The sequence below is a fragment of the Suricata suricatta genome, chromosome 4 (assembly GCF_006229205.1).
Source record: "Suricata suricatta isolate VVHF042 chromosome 4, meerkat_22Aug2017_6uvM2_HiC, whole genome shotgun sequence".
NCBI classification, from domain to species: Eukaryota; Metazoa; Chordata; class Mammalia; order Carnivora; family Herpestidae; genus Suricata; species Suricata suricatta.
In genome coordinates, this window is record NC_043703.1 from 2,178,189 (window position 1) to 2,184,744 (window position 6,556).

Sequence of the window (6,556 nt, forward strand, 5' to 3'; positions counted from 1 at the left end):
ACCCTTACAGAGCAGCCCGGAAATTCTTGGCATTGGACAATCACGTGAAAAAGAAAGATGTGCGTTACTGAACAAAATCTTAGCAAGATAAGGCTGTGTCGTGATTCAGATTTTCCACCCTTTAAATCTTACGTTAGGCAGGACTGATGGAGGAAACAGAGGCAGATGCCTGGACAAGTACCTTTAACGCTAGAAGCATCTTTGCTTGAGAAAAGAATTAAATCAAGCAGTGTCCTCTGTGCTGTCTCCACCACACACTCATCAGTACACGGTGTTTGCACCTGTGCCCTAGCCTCTGCACACTCATAAATTACATGCATGAGACATACTAGTACACATATTATAAAAGATGAAAAACAGCAATTTTTTATTTAACATTTTATTATTTTTGAGAGAGAGAGAGAGACAGAGGGGCACGGGAGGGGCAGAGAGAGAGACAGAGACAGAACCTGAAGCAGCTCCAGGCTCTGAGCTGTCAGCACAGAGCCCGACGTGGGGCTCAAACCCACGAACTGCGAGATCATGACCTGAGCTGAAGTTGGATGCTTAACTGACTGAGCCACCCAGGCATCCCCAAAATAGCAATTAAAAAAAACTATTTATGTTTATTTAATTTCGAGAGAGAGTGAGAGAGTGTGAGCAGGGAGGGGGAACAGTAATTTTTAAAAAGCTGACAAAAGTAAAACATAAGTATTCTAGTATCTCCTTCCTGCTCCCCATTGCAGAATTCTGGGCAGGTCCTGGGGGCAGGGGCTCCCCAGGCACTCGGGAGTCTACTGAAATGCTAAAGAAATTCAGGGAAACACGTGCAGCCCGTGTTTTAGTTCAGAACGTAACAAAGGCAAGTTGAAGAAAGGATGGATAAAAGAGGAGAAGCGTGCGCATGCGGGAAGGGAACGTGGGTATTTTGGTTGCGTTTTCTCTCGGCTTGTATTACATTGTATGGCTCACATGTCTAAATAGAGACGCGGCACCTTGCGTTTGCATGTATTCAGAACGTCAGGTTTCAACGTCGTTCTCGTAAGAAGAGAGCTGCAGATGGAGCAGACGAAAACGCGAGAGGACTTGGGAAAGCGGGAAGGGACCCCAGGAGGGACATTGAGCTCGGGAGAGCCTTTAAACAGGCCCAGGCTCTCCAGGAAGAGTGAGGGGCGGCGACACAGGCACCTGCGCACGTGTCACGGGGAGAGCCGTGAACGCTGTCCTGGGGACGGTCACAACAACCTGACAGCCCTCGGGGGCCGCTGACGTCTGAGGCCACATGAGCATTCAGAGCCTGGTGCTTTCCAGGCAGAAGTCGCAGGACGGGGCACCGGGCGCCGCCTCCGGATCTCACTCTCCGGTCCAGTGTGGGCGCCGCACCCTCGTGAAGCCGACGCAGCGGCCACCGTCTGCTGGTGCCACCGCGCGACCAGCTCGGATTCCTGCGCCGCGGACTCTGCGCTGTTGCAACGACTAACATCAGCCTGTGAGGCGGGGAACACGGAGTCGGAACGTGCCTTCCGTGCAGCCCGTGGGAACCGCACAACAGAGAACACACATTCCACCAGAGCTGATTGAAGAGATGAAGACTGAATTATGGGACCGTGGGTGGATGAGACCATCCAGTGATTGGGGCGAATGTCAGCACCAAAGAGGGAGCGCCTGGGGGCTCAGTCAGGTCAGCATCAGACTCTTTGTTTCTGCTCAGGTCACGATCTCATGGTTTGTGAGTTTGAGCCCCATGTCCGGCTCTGTGCTGACAGTGCAGAGCCTGCTTGGGATTTTCTCTCTCTCTCTCTCCCCTCCCCCACCCTGTTCTCAAAATAAATAAATAAACTTTAAAAAAATCCCAATGAGGGAATGAAGAATATCACTAGGAAGCAGCAGAAGTTGCAAAGTTTGCATGCTGAGAATATTTTTCTAAACCTTTGGAATCTGATTCCTCTAATTGTGCAATTTGTCTACAACATAAACTCTCTGCCGTCCCCGTGCATCAAACCCGTGTGATTTCAATTAAAGTACAGTTGGGCAACTTCCCAGCTAATTTGGTTAAAACAAGGTTCCCGTGGATAGCCAGCTGCCCAGGGCCAGGCCCGTCCACCCTGGTGTTCAGTTACAGCCTCAGGAGTTTTCAGAAAGGAAACTGCTTTGATTGTACTTAGAATTTCAGACCAATTACTTGAACCTGCAGTGGTTGTCTTTGGCGTTATTCGTCCCAATAATATTTCCTGTGCACACGCTAATGGGTGCCAGGTCCCAGGATGCAGAAATGAATCAATCGTGGTTCCTGGTCTCTTGGAACTCAAGGTTTAATGGGCAAAAGTGAATTGATCAGACCCGACTGGATCTCTTAGAAAATCCTTAGGTTGAAGCGATTACCGTTTCAGAAAATTCATTGCTGACGTGGCATGAAGTTAAAAAAAATTCCACAGAGGCCAAAACTGAAATGAAAGCAGAAAGCCTTGTTGGTGCCAAAACTCCTTCCCCTTGGGCCGGACGCTCCGGCGTCGGGCCGTGTGGGGCCCGAGGCACAGAGTGGACGGAGCCGTCCCCTCCCTCGGCCTCCCTGGCCCGGAGCCCGCGCCAGCTGGAAAGTGCAGCACCCTCCGGCCCCAGACAGCTAGAATGAGGAATAGATGTGCCACGCAGAACTGGAAGGCAAGGACAGTTGTCTTTGCCGACCGTGGTCGGAAATGTGAGGACACCCTCCCGTTCGAGTGTGTCTGTGGTGTGGACTTGTTGCTGGGGGGTCCGCAGAAGAAACCAGGTTCCCGTGGAGAAGCTCGCTTCCACCGAAGCCTTCGCTCCTATGCTGATCCCGAAGAGATCAGCCACTGCCCGGAAGGAAGCAAGCTAATTAATTCATTTATTTTATTTACATTTTTAAATTTATTTTTGAGAGACAGAGAGAGACAGAGTGTGAACAGGGGAGGGGCCGAGAGACTAAGAGACACAGAATCCGAAGCAGCTCCAGGTTCTGTTCTGTCAGCACAGAGCCCGACACGGGGCTCAAACCCACGAACCGGGAGATCATGACCTGAGCCGGAGCCGGACGCTCAACCGACTGAGCCCCTCAGGCGCCCCTAATTAATTAATTTTAAAAACAGCAAGGAAACAAGGCCCTACAGCTGAGGTGGACAGCAGCATAACACGAGAATGCCGCCCTGTGAGTTGTGTGGAGTGTAGAATCACAGAATATAGAATCATAGATTAGAGAATAAGCATGTTTAAAATGATTTTAAAGTAAAAGCTTAGTGGTATGTTTAAAGAGCAAGGAGGTTTTTCAAATAACCAAGTAGAAGTTTCACAAATGAAAAATATAATGGAAATTTAAAATGTAACGTAGAATCGGGGTACGTGCTGGTTCAGTTGGTTAAGTGTCTGACTGTTGATCTTGGCTCAAGTCTTGATCTCAGGGTATGAGTTCAGGCCCCACGTTGGGCTCCATGCTGGGCATGAAACCTACTTTAAAAAATAATAATAATATTGTAGAATAAATATCAGTTTCCATATTACTGTAAAGGGAATTCATGACCTGGAAGATAGAGCCAAAGGAGTTAGACCAAGGTAGAAAATACATTTAGTAGGGAGATGAAGAGAATGAGAACTTGGAGGAGCCGCGTGTGGGCAGCACTCCAGACAGAAGAGGAGCAGCTCAATGGGAAGGCATGATGGACACACAGTTTGCAATGCTGTGGAGAGCTACCAGTTTTACATCCTCAACGGTCAGTGGCTTCTAAGAACATTTAGAAAATAACACTAGACGGGGCACCTGGGCAGCTCAGTCAATTGAATGTCCAACTTCGGCTCAGGTCACGATCTCACGGTCTGTGGATTCGAGCCCCATGTCGGGCTCTCTGCTGACAACTCAGAGCCTGGAGCTGCTTCTGATTCTGTGTCCCCCCCTCTCTCTCCTCCTCCCCTGATCATGCTCTGTCTCTCTCTCTCTCAAAACTAAATAAACATTTTTAAAAAATAAAAAGAAATAAAAAGAAAGCAACACTAGACAGACCAAAGTACCATTACAGAAATCAAAGGAAAGATCTTACAAGCCGCCAGAAGAAACAAAGGGTCACCACAAAGGAAGGACAGCTGGACACACTAGTGACCTCTGTGTCACAGCAGGAGAGGTCAGGAGTCAGGGAAGATTTTCTCGAAGTGCTGAGGGAAAACCTGTTACTCTAGAATTCTTACCCGAGCAGCCGCCTTATAAAGATGAGAATAAATCTTGCGTAACAAAGGAAACCAACAAAACAAAAAGGCCCCTGAAGAACGGGAGGAAATATGTGCAAACCATACATTGGATAAGGGGTTAATGATAAAGGAGATAAGGAACTTGGGCAACTCAAAAGAAAAAAGAAAAAACTGTTAGTGGGCAAAGGACCTGACAGGCACTTTCCCACAGAAGACAGTTCCTCTGACCAACGTCTACCAGGTGTGTGAAAGGTCATTACCCATCGTCAGGGAGACGCAGATCAAAGCCGCCGTGAGAGATCACCCTCCCACCTTTAGGATGGCGGAAATCTCAAAGACAAGAGGGCAATGCCAGCAATGTGCGGAGGGGACCCTCCAGCCCTGCTGGTGGGAGCGCGGCCTGGTGTGGCTGCTGGGGAGGGCGGTGCGGACGGGCCTCGAACTCGAGGTCGACCAGCAATCCCGCTTCTGGGGACTCATCTGAGGGAAATGAAATCAGGCTCTTGAAGAGGCATCTGCCCTCCCCCCTCCGCTGCAGCCGGAGTCACGGTCATCGAGATACGGACGTCCTCTGTCCGCTGCCCGGTGAGTGGGGCGAGACGCAGTACTCATACACGGCGGAATATCAGCCACGAGAAGGAAGGGAATCCTGCCGTTTGCAACCACACAGATGAATCTAGAAGACGTTATGTGAAGTGAAATGAGTCAGAGAAAGACGCACTGCATGGTCTTACGTCTATGTTGGAATACTGTTTTTACGTTGAACTCATAGGAATGGAGAGCAGAATGGGGAGTGTGGGGTGGGGGGCCAGTCAGAGGTTATAGGCGACCAGCTCTGGGCATCTAATGAACAGCGCAGGGATCATAGCCAATAACACTGTGTTGTTGAATCTCCAAGAGCGCAGACCTGAAGCATTCCTGGCCGCGCGCACAGCGTAATACAAGACAACTAAGCGCGGTGACCTGATTGTGGTCATTTTATACAAGGTGCATACGTCAGATCATCAGGCTGTACGCTTTAAATATGGTTTTAGGGGCACCTGAGTGCCTCGGCCAGTTAACCGTCTGACTTTTTTTTTTAATGTTTATTTTTGAGAGAGAGACAGAGACAGAGCATGAATGGGAGAAAAGCAAAGAGAAGGAGACACAGAACCTGAAGCAGCTCCAGGCTCTGAGCTGTCGGCACAGAGCCCGGTGCGGGGCGTGAACTCCAGGCCCTGAGCTGTCGGCACAGAGCCCAGTGTGGGGCGTGAACTCATGACCTGTGAGATCATGACCTGAGCCAAAGTCAGAAACTCAAACGACAGAGCCGAGCATATGATTCTTGATTTCAGCTCAGGTCATGATCTCACAGTTCATGAGATCGAGCCCCGCATTGGGGTCTGGGCTGTCAGTGCACAGCCTGCTTGGGGTTCTCTCTGTCTCTCTCTGTCTAATCTCTCTGCCCCTCTCCTGCTCATGCTCACTATCTCTTAAAATAAATAAATAAACTTTTTAAAATATTTATTTTGTGGGGGAGAGCACAAGCGAGGGGGTGGGGAACAGAGAATCCAAAGCAGTCTGCACCGACAGGCTGACAGCAGAGAGCCCGACACGGGGCTTGAACTCACGAACTGCACCATCATGACCTGAGCCAAAGTCAGACGCTCAACTGACCGAGCCCCCCAGGGGCCCCAAAACAAATAAGTAAACTTTAAGAAAATTTTAATACATAGTTTTTTTTACAATTATACCTCAATAAAGCTGGAGGGGAAACATAAATAAATAAATAACAAAAGTTATAAAAACCAATAAACTCAAAGAAAGAAGAAAGTTATATTGATAAGAAATCAAAAATGAAAACGATCACAGATTTGATCAATAAAACCAGATACAATCACTTTGGAAAGAGTACTATTTGACCCCCCAATGTCAGAAACAAGACACAATTTCCAGTAAACAACGTTAGAAAGGACACAGGCTACACGACCATCGTCACCGAGGCGGCAAAAGTGGGTACTTTTGACAGCAGATCAATACGTGTGACAACCCAGATGGAACTGGTGATTTTCGGGGAAAGTGCACCAGAGAAGACCGGAGACGTCAAACGGAGTCAAGGAGAGGTGGAGGTCCCGGATGGAAGGAACCAGAACCTCCCCGCTGGCGTGATGGCCCCTTACTGAAGCCGCATCCACAGACCCCCTGTCCTGTGACTTGCCCTGACCGTGCACCTGGCGGGGTCGGGACTCCCCGCCGGCCGCCTCTCGCCACAGCCCTTTCCTAGCTGCGCGCTGGGGCCTCGGTGCCTCTCTGGCGGCTGCTGTAAGCATCCCGGTGGCGCCTGGGCTGGGTGTCTGGGCCCCGCTGACCTGGGCCCTCGAGTTAACTGGTGACGAGGTGA